This window comes from Cannabis sativa, chromosome 8 (genome assembly GCF_029168945.1).
Source record: "Cannabis sativa cultivar Pink pepper isolate KNU-18-1 chromosome 8, ASM2916894v1, whole genome shotgun sequence".
Classification (NCBI taxonomy): Eukaryota; Viridiplantae; Streptophyta; class Magnoliopsida; order Rosales; family Cannabaceae; genus Cannabis; species Cannabis sativa.
In genome coordinates, this window is record NC_083608.1 from 9575811 (window position 1) to 9593020 (window position 17210).

Sequence of the window (17210 nt, forward strand, 5' to 3'; positions counted from 1 at the left end):
TGAGAAACAATAGGGGCATTCCTAGCCACACGACACCCCGTAAGCCATTGCCTACGCACAAATAAGTTGACAAGTGAAGAGAAGCCTTCGGCACAGATTAAGAACAGATAAGGAGACAACGGGTCTCCCTGACGAATACCTCTGCTTGGAACAATCGGCCCTAGAACATGGCCCCCATGAGTGATCTTGTAAGATACAGATGACACACAATACATTACCAAAGAAACCCAACGGCTAGAAAAGCCCATTCGAAGCATCATCTTTTCAAGGAAAATCCATTCCACTCTATCATAGGCTTTACTCATGTCCAACTTTAGTGCCATAGTACCCGACTTACCCAATGTTTTCCTCTTCAGGTAGTGCATTATCTCAAAGGATATCATCACATTATCAGAGATCAAACGCCCCTTCACAAAGGCACTTTGATTTTCGGAAATCACACACGGTAAAACTACCTTCAATCTGTTGGCTAAGACCTTCGAGATAATTTTATAGGCAACATTACAAAGGGAAATGGGTCGCAAGTCCATCATGGTCACAGGTTGTTTCTTCTTTGGAATAAGAACAATATTAGTTTCATTAAGCAAAGGAGAGAAATAACCTGTATCAAAGAAGGTTCTGACTTGCGATATTATATCATTGCCCACCACCGACCAACACTTTTGAAAGAAGCCAGGTGTCATTCCGTCAGGTCCAGGAGACTTGTCAGGATGCATTTGGAATAGAGCACGGCGCACTTCATCATCAGTAATTGGTTCCAACAATCGCCCATTTTGGTACTCAGAAATAACACTAGGGATAGTATCAGTGACCTCATTAACATCCAAAGAGGAGGAAGTGAATAAATTGTTAAAATAATCCACCATAAGACTAGATAAATTATTTTCCCAATCAATCCAAATCCCATGATCATTTTGTAACCTCTTAATGGAGTTATTTCGCTTCCTAGAGGTTGCCATAGCATGAAAATACTTGGAATTTTGATCCCCTTCCTTTAACCAGAGTTGTTTCGATCGTTGACGCCAAAACACTTCCTTTTGAATTAAAACTTCTTGAAGCCGAGCCTCAGCCTTCTTGTAATTCTCAACCGAAGCAACATCCCTACCATTCTTCCAACGACGCACCTCAGCCTTACACTCTTTTATTCGATCTTTAAAGTTCCCTGAGTAGTCTTTTCCCCAAACCAAGAGCTGTTCCCCACAATAACTAATTTTTTCCATTACAGAAGACCCCGAGAGAAGCTCCCAAGTATCCTTCACTATCTGTAAGCAAGCGGGCTCACGAAGCCAAAGGTTTTCAAATCTAAATTGTTTCTTTCCCACCCATTTCGGACCTACATCAAAAACCACTTGAATTGGACAATGGTCCGAAGTCGACACCTCCAAATTCACCAGCTTAGCAAGTGGAAAGCTTTCAATCCAGCTTTGAGAGACTAGCGCCCGATCAATACGGACCTCAATCCAATTGCTAGTGCCCCGTCCCCTCTCCCAAGTATAAGGGTAACCACCCAACTCCATATCACACAACCCACACTCTTCAAGCATATTACAAAAGCCATCAATAAGCCAATTAGGATAGGGATTACCTCCTCTCTTATCGGATTGAGAAGTGACATTATTGAGATCACCTACAACACACCACGGCAAGGGGCTTCGTGTTTGTAACTCACGAAGTTGGTCCCATGTGTTCCTTCTGAGGTTGCGGTTAGGCTCGCCATATAAACCAGTAAGACGCCATTGAACACCATTCTCTTCTGTAATAGACACATCGATAAAATTCACCCCATACCCGATCAACTGAACATCACTATTCTGCTTCCACAGCATCGCTACACCCCCACTCTTACCCCTAGCATCAACCGAGAAAACTCCCTCAAAGCCCAATGCTACCCGAACCCTTTCCAACATATCAGATTTTGACAAAGTCTCACACAAAAACACAACTTTGGGCTTCTTTTGGATAACTAAATCCTTAATGAATTGGATAGCCCATGGGTTCCCAAGCCCATGGCAATTCCATGACAAAATACTCATAATGATTGGTGGGCCTGAACACCAAGGCCCACCTGTACACCATTTTTTGACATGACATTTGAATTATCAATCAAGCCCACATCAGAGTCAGCCGAAACTATAGTCCCATGCAAAGTTTCCTTACCCATACGTCTTCTTTTATTGTCAATAATCAGCAATGAGTCATCATTTTGGCCAGCCAATTGCATTTGCTCATTATGATTTTTACCATAATTATCATTGGTATCAATCCCTTGATTCTCTCCAACAACCAGCCCTTGATTCTCTCCACTTTCCTTGCCTGCAAATCCTCCATTCTCTCCATTCGATCGCACCATATCACTCGCATTAATGTCCATGTCGCCACTGGTATTCCGGTGCCGTTCTCCTCCGTTAGCCACTCCTTCTTCCTCCTCACGACTGGACCGAAGCCATTGAGCCCCAATGAGATAATTTTTCCTCCTTGTGGTAGCTTTCATCCACTCTCCATAGGGCTTAATATTCGGATCAAAGTGAGAGTCGAAACGTCTAGGGCAAAACCGATCACTGTGGCCAAGAAATCCACAGAAAAAACAAAAAGTAGGGACGTGTTCGTACTTGAAATTAGTCCAAATCCATGTTCCATCTTGCTTGATCAACTTCATCCGCCGCTTCAAAGGTTTATTAATGTCGATTGTAACCCGAACACGAAGGTAATCACGCCATATGCCAATAAAATTCTTAGCATCAGATTTGATAAACGTACCCACATAATTCCCCGCATTCTTGACCACCAATTCCGACATAAAACCGTACTTAAGATCATGCAACTGAACCCACATATCTAACTCATGCAACAAGACCACCCTAGGATCCTCTCCTCGTTTCAATCGATGAAACACAAGCGGCATGCGATTAAACGTCCATGGACTCCCATCGATAACTGCTTGGATATCAAGTTCATGGTAGAACTGGAAGAGATATCGGTTAGTGTCCAATTCCTTGATATAAACTCCCTTACCAGGCTGCCACAGTGAAGCCAAAGTATGGCGCATAGCGTCAAAATCGAATGTCCGATTGGTAAGGAATTTACCAACCAAACACCAACGATCATCAAAAGCTTGAACCTCTTCGGATTGATCCTCAGCAATCAAAACACCCTCGTCCTCACCTTCGATATTCAACTGCGCATATTGATCCATCCAATCGGCACCTTGGTGACTACTCGAAGCCATACTAGCCAATCCCAAAATACAGAAGAAAAAGACAAAGAGAACTTTCAAAACATGTCAAAAGACAAGACTAAAATTTTTATAGATATCTTTATTATATTATTTTAATATGCTATAAATATATTTTATTCAAAGTCAATGAATAGTATTAATAAGTGGCAAAAAAGTAATTAAAAAATGTAGTATTTATGGCGAGTTAAAAGTTGGTCAATATTTTTAAAAAACTAGTAAAAGTTATACGTGCTGCGCACATGGAACAAAATATTTATGACCATATAAATGTTGAGAAAAAATACTACTTATACTCAATATTACTATAAGATATTATATCACTATTATTATAATTAATTAAATATTAATTCTCACTGTTAACTATTTGTATGGTGAAGACTATCTCCACTCAAAATATATATATATATATAAATATAGAAAAATTAAAAATACACTCCAAAAAATAATTGTACAATATATATCTATATCATGTTTTCAACACAAATAATTATTATTCTATTATTTTTATAAGACAATACACACTTTAGCTATTTAGCTTCTACATATATTAATTCTAAATAAATTTAGCGCCAAAGATATGATATGTTACAGTTGTATTTGCTGTTTTTAATACTCCTGTAAAACATGTTATTTAAATCTTATTTTTAAAAATATAAATTACTTGAATTTTTTTTTTTAAAAAATAAGTACATAATATTTTAAATGAGTATATAATAAAGATCACAATTTATAAAAATAAAATTATACCTATATAAAATAAAATAAAGATGCGAGTACACTCACTTTTTGATCCTATATATATATCACCATGTATATATCTATATAAAACCTAATTATATATATTGGAGAATTATGTGGTGTACCTACATAGATTCTAATTATATATATAAGAGAATTTCGTGGTGCACCTAAAAATAAAAAATTACATTAATATTTTAATTGATGATAGTTTTTTTCTTTAATAGTATAAAATATATAAAGATAAATTATATTTTTAGTATAAGAAATTATTCAAAATTTATCAAAAGATTGTATAGCATTGTAATGTGCATCTTCAGTTGTACTCTCTTCATTTTTTTAAAAATAATTTATTGATATAGTTTATAATAAAAAATTTATAGTTGTCAAAATTAGTCAAAATTATATATATATTTCACAAAAATTTTAAATTATACAAAATCAATTTTACATTGTTAGAAAATTATATAAATTATAACAAAATACTAAGGAAGCCATTGGTAATATTTACTATAATTTGAGTATTTTTTTTTCAAAAAAAAAAAAAAAATTAAAAAAAGAAACTCCATAAAGATATTTATAAAAAGAAAAAGAAAAATATGTATCCTACTTTATAATTATGTTATAATTTTTTTTAAATGTTTTATATTAGATAATAAAAATTTAAATAATTTAATCTTAAATTTTTATCATCTTAATAAAAATAATATTACAAAACATTTTTCCTAAATATATATATTTGTATGCATTTTAATATTGTATATAAAAAAATTAAAACTCTCTGTCTACCTAAAGTATTAATGTATTTTTCAAAATTATTTTTTAATATTATTTCTAATAATTTATTATAAAATAATAAGATACTTTCTCATACATATTTCTTGAGTTCTAGATATTTTATTGAAAAAATTACTTTAAAAGAATAATTTTTCAAAAGAATATTAAAAATATATATTTTTACTAATAACTTACTGTTGACCGAGGTTTTCGGCAACTAATAAAGTATTATAAAACTATTGAGCTGTAAGAAAGTGAGAGAAGGATTTTTACGTGGTTGGGGCGTTAATGAGCCTTAGTCCACGAGTCTTTGTTATTTATGGATGTATTTAATACAGAATTTATACTTGGGAGAATGTCACCCCTATAAATACAGAGAATGTTCTTGGTGAGTATTTACTCTTCTTGCTCATATGCAGCCCAAGATTCTCGACCCCATTAAATGAGCTTTGAGGGGGTATTTATAGTGTTTTTGGTGGGGTAATCCCTAGAATTGTTCTTACAAGTGTATCTGTAAGTATCCATAAAGTTGGGTATTCCCAATGAATATACCATGAGTAATGCATGGTCAAATCCCTAGGTGCTGTAGGGCTTTTATGTGGAATGTCCTTTTTGCCTTTTGATTGACGTGACTTTTCACAGTGTAGCCGTCGCTAGACTTAAATGATCATTACTGTGGCGCTGCTGGTTGGAGGTTGTGCCGTCAGACTTTATTGCGTGTTGCAGTCCCAACACGCTTCCTCCCATGCGGCATTTAATGCGACTTGATTGCTCAGGAGAGGCCTGACACCTCGCGGAGATGCCTTAGTGTTGTGTGAGCCTCCGGGAGCACCTTAAACTCCGGGACCTATGTCTAGGATGTTACCTTGTGGCATAAAAAGACTTAGCAAATATTATAAATTGTTTGATCCACGTGTCCCTGTCCGATTGGTCCACGTATATTGGGCGAAATCAGGGGCAACATTTACCCCCCAAGCTTTGTTTATTTGAAAAATGAAACAAGGCTTGCTCAGGTGCCTCCGGTTGACTCCTCGGTTTCCTGGCACGAGCTTAGAGCGCGTGAGGGTGTATTTAATGATGGCATTTAATGCAGCGATTCACTTTTTGCAGAGGTCGATTCGTTTCACGCCCATTGATTGATACAGCGCATTAATGGTGTCAGACGGATACTCAAACGTTTCCACCGCCTTTATTGTAAATTAATCTGGCCCGTTGATCTTTGGGTATTTGAATCGTGCGTTTCCCCCACCGTTCGATTGGTAGGTGGTGACGCCTGTTCCTCATGCATTTTTGCCTATAAAAGCCACCATCTTTCCTTCATTTTGGTTACTTCCCATTTCTTGCCAACTTTGCTCGAATTTCCTAGAGAGAAAATTCTCAGACCTAGCACGAAGCCTTTGAACACTTTGCGATTTTCCCAGTTCTCCCTTGCTCGCTGCTACCAGTTCTTCTCGTCTTCACTTGACTCACATCAGGACCCCCAGTTCAACACTTCATTGTAAGTTTTTTGCATCCTTTGGTATTGTTGAATGGCATGCTATTACTAGTTCTGTTTGTTCTTTTCTGGGTTTGCATTCGAGATTTCTGGGCATGCAAGTGTTTAAGTTATTCATGTAGTCTGTTTTGAATTTACTGCTTTAGTCGTAGGATCGCCATTATCATGCCTCTGTTGTTATTGTGTATTTTCATTGTAGAAGACCATACACTCTTCGTTCAATGGTTGCTTAGGGCATAGAATAGGATCTTTTCTTTCTGTTTCCTTTATCGTGCAAAGCCACCTTCTGCGATTTCACTGCACCCGACACTTGTTCAGGGAATCTTTCTAGGGTTTCCCGTGTGACACGTGTCCGGAGGGGGCCTCTTTCCAGCGGTTAGGGGACCCCCATTCCCTTTTTTTCTTGACTTAGGGTTTGGTATGGGGCCTAACTGCTGGAATTTATCTCTTTCTTTTTTTCACAGAATAGATAAATGTCTGCCTCTGGCTCGAAGTGCTCAAAGAAAAGCGGGAAGCGCATGGCTACTCTAGAGGAGGTTTCCTTGGGACCCGTTGCCCAGGAGGGATATAAGTCCCGGGCAACCGGATGGGAAGCGGCCGAGCTTCACTCCACCTTGACCAGTCCCCACCAACTGGAGAACATTGTGGAAGTTGCTGGGATCAAACCTTCCACCTCAGGAACCTACCATCGGCCACCTCGCGATGCGAAGACGCCCAACCACAATTATGGCGGCTTCGGTGCCTGGAGTCAAACGCATCTGATGGCTGGAGCCATGCTTCCTCTTCAGGACTACTTTGTTAATTTTCTTGTTTTTGTCGGCCTTGCGCCATATCAACTCATTCCCCAAGCTTACCGCCTGCTTTCAGGCTTGTTTATTTTTTATGCCGCCCGAGGATGGGGATCTCCCCGCCCGGCGGAAATTTTGTACTTTTATGAACTTGTGTCCGTCCCCAAGAAGGGGGACAAACTTAAGGACGGTTTTTATGGGTTCCGGATCCACCCTGCTAACGAAGGGGTGGTCCCGTATAATAGGCAGACTCACGTCAAGGAGTATCGCCATCGCTTTTTCTTTTCCTCCGGATTCAGGGCAATGGACCACCCGGAGCTCCTCACTGAGTGGGTGAGGATCCCTCCATATCAACGGACCGCCCCTACCCAGACCTTCCTCCGGAGGGCCCAGGCCTTTGCTTCCTACGACCGAGCCGATCTTGACGTCGGGGGTTTGGTCACCACGGAGAACTGCAGGAAGGCCAAACTTATCCTTCCGCATCAATCCGTGGAGGACTCTAACCTCTCCCGGGTCATCTGTCCCAACGTGAGGGCGCCGGTCGCGGAGAAGACCTTCCGGGATAAGATCATTGCCACGGCAGAGAAGAAATACCAGGATTATCTCTACCGGAAGGCCCAGGAGAAGGCATACTCTAAGGCCCAGGCGGCCTCCGGGAGGGGACTTCGTGTGGGGAGCCCGGTGGAGAGAAGAAGCCAGGCGATTGCCGGGAAGTCCGAGGCTAAATTTTTTGACAAGATTCTTCAAGAAGAGATTGGAGATCGTCGTGCCGGGGAGCCCCTTCGCATTGAGGATTCATCGGAAAGAAGGGCTCCCAGGCCACAGCCTTCGGTTCCAGAGCCAAACACTGGGGCTCCTGGTGCTAGCACTTCCGGCGCCGGCGGTAAGTCTCCTTTGATAATTCATTATGTTCCTTCCGTTGGCGAATATGCCAGTTCTAGGCCCGTAGGGTTCGACGAGCGTCTATATAGGTTTAGGATGCCCTCGACCCGGTGGGGGGATCGTTTGAAGGAATTTTATTTTTCAAACTTAGGAGATTTCCTAGGTCAGTCCCGGATGGGTTCTGGTCCTCCGGAACCTGTTCCCTTAGGTCCTTCAGCTTACATTACATCCAGCTGGTTCCGGCCTTCGGACAACTATCTCGGAGATGATGCTGCCAGCATTAAAGTTCAGGACTTTGCTAGGGCCGAATTAGGAAGTCCGGGTAGGAGTAGCTTATTTGCCATATCTTGTGTAAGTGGTTTCTCACGGATGTTATAACACTTGCTTATTTTTGTTGAGCAGGTATCTCCATGGACGCCATCTTGGATCAGCTTGCCGGGGTTCACACTCCCGAGGCTCCTCCGGCCTTTACTTCTTCCCCAATAGCCCCTGCTCTAAAGATCTCTTCCAGCGCTCCCCTCGACACTATTGATTTAGTGGATGACGAGGAGGTGCTGCCGGGAGAAGGTCAAGAAAAGCAATGGGGCTTTTCTGAGGAAGTTGCAGAAGGTGCGGGAGAGCTCCGGGCTCTTCCTGAGGAAGCTGAAGAAGGTGAAGAAGAACCTGAAATTGCTCTGATTCGCAAGCGCAAGGGCAAAATGATTGCCCAGGACGAGCCTAAGCGGCCTCGGAGAGCTGACACTCCTGCCCACGGTCTTGACGGTGGGGTCTCCCCCATGGAAGAGCATCCTGCTCCTCGCAACATTGTGCTGACTCCAGTCCCTGGAGATGAGGTGAGGCAAGAGCTCCGGATAGCCAAGCATAACTATGCCATGGACGAATACTCCCGGGGGTATGCCGAGGTGGAAGCCCTTAGGAGGGTTTTGCGGGTTGAGGTGTAGGAAACCATCAACAACACGGAGTACCAGGATCCGTGGGACCTTAACTTGGACCCCCTGTCGGACTGGTTCCGTCGCTTCCTTGGGCCCACCTTGGCTCCCTTCGCCGCAGAGATGACTGGCGAGTTCGCTTCTCAGCTTACCCGGTGCGCACCTAAGGGGTTCGCAACTTGCGCCTCCCTGAACTCTATCTTCCAGGTCCAGGATCTCTGCCACTCCCTCACCGTGGTAAGTGCTTTGCAGTTTCGCTTTTCCCTTCATTTTTCTTTTTTGGGGATTCTTTCTCACACTTGTGTTGTTGTTCAGCTTGCTGCTGAGGCTGGCCGCCTCTCCAAGAACATTATTAATCATGGCTTCGTTCTGTCTGATTTTGAGGACATGAACGACGTCAGGAAGGTCCATCAGGATCTCACTGCGGAGAGGCAGCTTTACCAGGAGGCTGCTGAGCGCCGGGAGGCGGCTGCCAAGGCCAATGAGGAGGAGGCCAAGCGGAGGGAGGCCCAAGCGGAGGCCATGATCCGGGATGAAGCCCAGCGGAGGGACAGGCTGGAGGCCCAGCATCAGGAGGAGCTGAGGGCGGAAAGTGAGGCTGCTGCCAAGGCCAAGCGGGAGCTCCGGGAGGCCAGGGAAGCCTTGGACGAAATGGTTGCCAAGGTGAGATCCTTAGAGGAAACTCACCAGGCGAACTTAGAGTCCAGGGCCGCTCTAGCCGCGGAGCTGAAGGAGCTCAGGGACTTCAAGGAACAAACCACCAAGAAGGCAAAAAGGGCCGAGCTCCTTTCTCCTGTTTCCTGCGGCCGGTGCCCAAAGCGCTTCGACGATGGAGTCTTCATGGCTTGGTCTACCAATGACAAAAATATCAAGCTTACCTTCTACCCCAAACCTGAGGAAATGATTGCCAAATTTCGGGAGAAGAAGAAGAAGCTTGATGCCATGGTAGAGGCGCGTATTGGACCTCGCCTTCCTCCGCGCATTGACTGAGCTGCTTCGAGATTAACCCAGTACAACCAAGATTCCACCCACTTCTTTTATTATTATTATCTCTTTTTTTTGTACATATTTGCTACTACCTTGGGACAATATATTTAGGTAGCAAGTTTTATTTGAAGGGGAGACAATTTTTTAAGGTCTGTCCCCGGGCCGTTTGTATATATATATATGACCTGCCCTTTGGGTCAGGATATTTATATGTGATCTCTCTTTTGCCACATATCTCTTTTTTTTTACCTGTCCTTTGGATCAGGATTTTAATACTTATGCTTTTTATTTTTGTGCATACTTTTTGACCTGCTCTTTGGGTTAGGATATTTTACTTAGTTTGTTTTTTGTCTGTCCGTGCGGTATACCCTAGTACCCCCCTGAGTGGCATAGAAACTTTGTTTTTAAGGCACTCAGTTTTATTCAACATGTAGAGGAGGTATACATTTGGACGGTACAAACTCTTTGAACAAAATCTAAGTTATATTTTTGCTATTGGTAATATTTTCTAAGGTGATCGGCATTCCAGGCTCTTGGCACAATGGTTCCATCCATTCTTTTTAGTTTGTAAGTGCCGGAGCCGATTTCATCCTCGATTTCATATGGTCCTTCCCAATTTGGCCCAAGTACCCCCACTCCGGGTTCCTAGGTGGCTGGGAAGACCCTTCTTAGGACCATATCCCCAATAGCAAATTTTCTGCTATTAACCTTAGAGTTAAAATACTTGGTCACCTTCTTTTGATAAGCTGCCATCCGTATTTGAGACTCATCCCGGAGTTCTTCGACTTGATCCAAAGCCTCTTGAAGCAAAGCTTGATTCGTGGCAGGATCGTAAGTCGTCCTCCTGTGGGATGGGAATAATGTTTCTACCGGGACCATCGCTTCATAACCGTACTCCATTGAAAAAGGCGAGTGACCGGTTGTGGTTCTGGGGGTCGTCCGGTAGGCCCATAACACCCGTGGCAACTCTTCAGGCCAGTTGTTTTTGCAGGCCAGCAACTTTTTCTTCAAGGTGACCTTTAGGATTTTATTGACTGCTTCCGCCTGGCCGTTTGTTTGAGGTCTGGCTACCGCGAAGAAGCTTTTCACTACTCCGTGCTGGTTGCAGAAGTCAGTAAATTCCTCGCAATCAAATTGCTTTCCATTGTCAGAGACTATTTTGTGAGGCAAGCCGTATCGACACACTATGTTTTTGATAACAAAGTCCAATGCTTTCTTAGTAGTTATTGTCTTCATAGGCTCAGCCTCTGTCCATTTGGTGAAGTAGTCTACTGCTACTATTGCATACTTTACTCCTCCTTTTCCTGTAGGCAGGGACCCAATAAGATCTATTCCCCAAATCGCGAAGGGCCAGGGACTAGTCATCAGGGTGATTTCATTTGGAGGAGCTCTCGGTATGTTCGCGTACCTTTGGCACGAGTCACACTTTTGGACATAGTCTATGCAATCTTTTTTCATTTTTGGCCAGAAGTACCCTTGCCTCAATATTTTCTTTGAGAGGCTAGGTCCTCCCGTAAGATCTCCACAGAACCCTTCGTGGACCTCTAGCATGATTTGTCTAGCTTCAGGGTCCGATACACACCTTAAATAAGGCATGTTGAGTCCTCTTCGGTAGATAATTTGATCCATCATCACATAACGATGAGCCTGATACTGAATCTTTCGAGACAGTGCCCTTTCTTGGGGCAACTCACCTGTTGTTATGTACTTTATGATGGGGACCATCCAGCTGGGTTCTTGCCCAACCGTTAGTGTGGTCTCTTTTATTTTAATGCTTGGCTCTGCCAAGCGTTCCACTGGTACTACCCCCAGCTCTTCGATTTCGCTATCCGAGGCTAACTTAGCCAGACAGTCCGCGTGAGCGTTCTTTTCTCGGGGGATTCTTTCTATTTTGTAGTCCGCGAACTCGTGGAGCAGCTCTCGGACTATTGTTACGTATGCGGCCATCCGCTCTCCGCGGGTTTGGTATTCTCCGGATACCTGGTTTACGACCAGTTGGGTGTCACTGTAGACTTCCACTCTTTTGGCTTCTACAACTTTTGCCAATTTCAGCCCTGCTATCAGGGCTTCATATTCGACCTCATTGTTTGAAGCTGCGAAGTCAAATCGGAGGGCCGCCTGGAGTCGCAGTCCAGTTGGTGATATCATGGCCACTCCGGCTCCAGAACCGTTCTCATTGGAAGCTCCGTCCACAAATACCCTCCATGTGGGGATTGGCGGTACCGGCGTATTCGCGGTTGCCTCGGCTTCGTTGCATTCAGTAATGAAGTCTACCAAGGCTTGACCTTTTATAGAAATTCGGGGTATGTAGTGTAAGTCGAATTGACTTAGCTCCATTGCCCACTTGAGGAGCCTTACGAATGCTTCAGGTTTTTGGAGGACTTGCCGGAGCGAGTGATTTGTCAGAATTTTGATCGGATGGGCTTGGAAGTATGGCCTCAACTTCCTTGACGCCATCAGGAGGCAAAACACCAGTTTTTCAATGACCGGGTATCTTGTTTCGGCCCCTATCATGTGCTTGCTGACATAGTACACGGGATGCTGAGTTTTTTCTTCTTCCCGGACCAAGGCAGCGCTGACCGCGTGTTCGGAGACGGCCAAATAAAGAAACAGGTCTTCTCCGAGGACGGGTTTTGATAGGATAGGAGGCTTGGCCATGTGCTCTTTTAGCTTTTTGAATTCCTCCTCGCACTCGTCCGACCATTCGAACTTTTGGCACTTCTTTAACACGTTGAAGAAGGGTATGCACTTGTCCGTGGACCGTGAGATAAAACGGCTCAATGCAGCTACCTTCCCGGTCAGGCTCTGCACATCTTTATGTTTCTTGGGGGACGGCATATTCAGGAGAGCCTGAATTTTTTCTGGATTTGCCTCGATCCCCCTTTGCCTGACTATGTAACCCAGGAACTTTCCTGATTTGACCCCAAAGGTGCATTTCTTTGGGTTGAGCTTCATGCCGTATCTCCGGACAACTTCGAAGCATTCTTCTAAGTCGCTTGCATGGCTGTTGCATGCTTTTAATTTGACGAGCATGTCGTCCACATAAACCTCCATGTTTCGCCCCAGGAGGCCTTTAAACATCCGGTTAACAATCCTTTGATAGGTTGCTCCGGCGTTTTTCAGTCCGAAAGGCATGACTAGGTAGCAGTATACCCCCTTATCGGTCCTGAAGCTAGTGCACTCTTGGTCTGCCGTATGCATTTTTATTTGATTGTACCCAGCATAGGCGTCCATGAAGGATAGCAGTTTGAATCCGGAAGTGGCATCTACCATCTGGTCGATCCTGGGCAGCGGGAAGCAGTCCTTTGGACAAGCTTTGTTTAGATCGGTGAAGTCTATACAAACTCGCCAAGTTCCGTTCGGCTTGGGCACCAGGACCGGATTGGCCAGCCACTCCGGATAGTACACGTCGCGGATCATGCCGTTAGTCAAAAGTTTATCCACCTCTTTCTCGAGAGCTTCGGCTTTCACCGAATCGAGCGGGCGTCTCTTTTTCTGGACAAGAGGCATGTCCGGATTGACGTTGAGTAGATGACATGAGGGCTTATGCCAGTCATGTCTTCTTGGCGCCATGCAAAGATGTCGATGGCGCCCTTCAATGTTTTTATTATTTTGTCTTTTTCCTCCGGGTCCAGGTTCTTCCCTAACCGGAGTACTTTGGTGGAGTCGACGTCGCACACTGATACTTCTTTGACGTCCTCCATTGGTTCCACGATTCTTTCGGACCCTACACGAGGGTCCAACTCATCCTCTTCAGCCACTTCTGGCTCAGCAGACTCTCGGACCATAAGCACGGGCAGGTGGGTTGCGACATTGTAACATTGCCTTGCTTCCCCCTGATTTCCCCTCACAGTTCCGACTCCGGCCTCCCGGGTAGGGAACTTTAGGCACAGATGCCGGATTGAGGTGACTGCGCCAAAGTCTACTAGGGCCGGTCGGCCGAGGATCGCGTTGTAGGCTGTCGGACAGTCCACCACTACGAAGGTGCAGTATTTGAATGTGCTCTGGGGGGTGTCCGTGTTGGAAATTATTTTACCAGGATCTTAGATCTACTCACAAGTATGTTTATTAACATCCTAAATAAGAACTTTCTAAAACGATAAATTAAACACATATAAAGTTTAAGAAACCTTACATTGGGTGCAGCGGAATATAATGACTCCTTCCGTTCAGATATCTAGCCCTTGATTCCTTTCTGTAGCAGAGCATTATCAATATCTGAACCTGGATCTCTTTCTCTGAATCTTTGATGCTAAATCTCCTTTGCTGATGATCTTTCTTCACGATCTTCCTCACTATGATTGAGGTATCACTTGATGTGTGTGGGCACTACTCTAATCACTAAGGATTTCGAAATATTGAAGAAGAAGAGAGAGAGTGGTCAGCTAAAGATAGGGAGAGAGAAGACTCAGTTTTTCTGATTCAGAAAGTCTGAAGAAAAAGTGTAATTTTCCTGAAGCCTTCACTATCTATTTATAGCATTCCACTAGGGTTAGATTTGAATTATATGGCATTAAAATAATGAAAAAATCAATTTAAAAAAGCTACAATAGGTGGCCGGCCAAGCATTAGTGGATTGGGCCTTGGGCTTTGCAATTTTGCAATTTTAACACCTTTTGTATCTGATTTTCTCAAAAATGCCAATTTCCTAATTCAAACATTTAAATGCCAATTCTAACTATTTAATAACTATAAATAATTATTAAATAATATTGTCATTTATCATATTTATTAATTGAACCATACAAAGTATCATAATTAACAAATATGCCCTTATAAACTCTTTCTTTACAATTTCGCCCTTACTTAGTGAAAAATTCACAAATAGACATAGTCTAATTTGAGAATTATAATTGATTAATCAAAACCAATTACATGAGTCTTACAAGCAATATTATCTCAACTAGTGGGGGGACCATGGGTCTATATAACCGAGCTTCCAATAAGTAGATCAAGAATTTAGCACTAAACTTCACTAACTTATTAATTCTTCGTTGAATCCACGCATAGAACTTAGAATTGCACTCTCAGTATATAGAATGCTCTATATGTTCCACCATATAGACACATCATTAGTTATCCATTGTTATAATCCTCATGTGATCAATGATCCTCTATATGAATGATCTACACTGTAAAGGGATTAAATTACCGTTACACCCTACAATGTATTTATTCCTTAAAACACTTGACCCCGTATAAATGATATTTCAGCTTATGTGAAATGAGTACTCCACCATTTATGTTTGTTTGGTCAAGCTCGAAGGAGATCATCCTTTGCTTACTATTCGCCAGATAGAAGCTATAGATTCCATGTTTATGCTAGCGCTCCCACTCAATTGCACTACCGTGTTCCCAAAATGTACGTATCACCCTGACCTAAAAGTAGGCTTAACTAACAAATCGAAGAACACGAATAGCCTTTCAAGATTGAGCCTAATCATAACAGGATTAAGAACATTTGATCTAGGATCAACTAGGCGATATTGACTTGAATAGATTTTACGGTAAGTTTAATTAAATCTAAGTCAAAGTTCAATATCAGTCCCTTCCGATGTATATTCCATGCATCCAACCTGAGCTTTACTTTAACCAATGCTCTGGAAAGAACATAGCACTTCTCCAAATGCAAGTAAACTCTGTTGTAGATTATCATATCAGTAAAACCCTATGTCTGATAAATCTAAGAAACTTTATTCACATAGTCATGTTTACTTTACAATGTGTTGACGGCACAATAAACAGGATCAAGTATGTGAAAAGGGTTTCAGATGAATTTATACATTATGTACATATAATCATGAAATAAATCATGTGAACCATGCAACATTAAATGTTATTTCTGATCTATATTAATAAGTAAATCTGATTATATTGAAATGAGTTTTATTTAGGCCATAAAACCCAATAGTCCGGGCACAAGGTGACTGGGAGTCTTACTTTTCCCATGGGATAAGTGTCGTCTCGTTAAACCCTGTGAGCTGGGACCCACTGGGTGAGAGGTCCCGATCTGTCAAGCCTATCGCGGTGAAGGCTTCTTTGAAGAGTAAGTTCACGGAACTCCCATTGTCGATTAAGACTTTGGCCACCACTTTATTCGCGATGGGGGTCTCAATGACCAATGGGTCGTGATGAGGGAAGCGCACCGTCTTGGCGTCTTCTTCCGTGAACGTGATGGGTTGGTCCATCAGCCGAGGCCTTTGAGCTGGGAGTTGAGTGACTTCCCATACCTCATTGTGTTTCGCGGCCTCGGCGTACCGCTTACGCTCCTTGCGAGTAGTCCCTCCGATATGGGGACCTCCGGAGATCATGGCTACCCTTCCATTAGGCCGGGGCAGCAGTCCGGGGATATGCTGGGCGTCACCTGTGGGAGCAGCTTGAGCCAATACTCCTGCTGTACCCCCCGGTGTTCCCTGAGGCATACCCACGGTCACCTGACCCGGATTGAGGTGGGGAAACCTATTCTTGATCCACTCGTAGAGGTGACCCAATCGGATTAGATTTTCGATCTCGTCCTTGAGATTCTTACACTCATTGGTGCTATGACCAATGTCGTTATGGTACTCGCACCTTTTGCTCGGATCTCTCCGGGAGCTATCTTTGTACAACGGTTGTGGTCTCCGGTAGTGTGTATTTTGCCTAGTAGCAAAGTACACACGCTCTTGGGAGACCGACAGCTCCGTGTATTGAGTATATTGGGGGGTGTACCCCTTTTTCTGGCGCTTCTCTCCCGTCTGGGTGCTGCCTTTGGAGGACCTTTTACTCCTTGATCCCTGGGAAGGGCCTGTTAGGCTAGCAGCCGGAGCAGAGTGTGAAGGAGCTTGCCCATTAACTCCGGTCGGGTTGCCAAAATCAGAAGATGCTGGTGCCAAAGCTTGGCCCTGGCTATACCCGGGGGTAGCAGAGAATTGTATGCCTCTTGTTTGTGGGGTTGCAGTCGGGGCAGTACCCGAGGGCAATACTCCGGGCATATACCCTGCTATTCCGGTGGGATAGTAGCCCCCATAGGCCACGATTTGGGCCTCTTCGAGGTTGATATATTTTTGGACTCTCTTCTAGAAGTCCTGGAGGCTAGCAGCTCCTTCTTGCTGCAACTCATTCCAGAAAGGAGTCCCAGTACGAATGCCTGCTTGGAGAAGTGCAAGCTGTTGTTCGTCATCAACCTTCTTGGTTTTCGAGGCTTCCTCTCGGAACCTCTTGATGTAATTCTTCAAGGTCTCGGAAGGCAGTTGCTTGATATTAGTCAAGGCACTGACCTCCAGGTTGACCTTTCTTGCGGCGACAAATTGTCTCCGAAAGTTGGTCTGTAGTTTGTTCCAACAGCCCACGGATCCTGGTTCCAGTTTTTTGAACCATTCCTCCGCGGACCCACTTAGAGT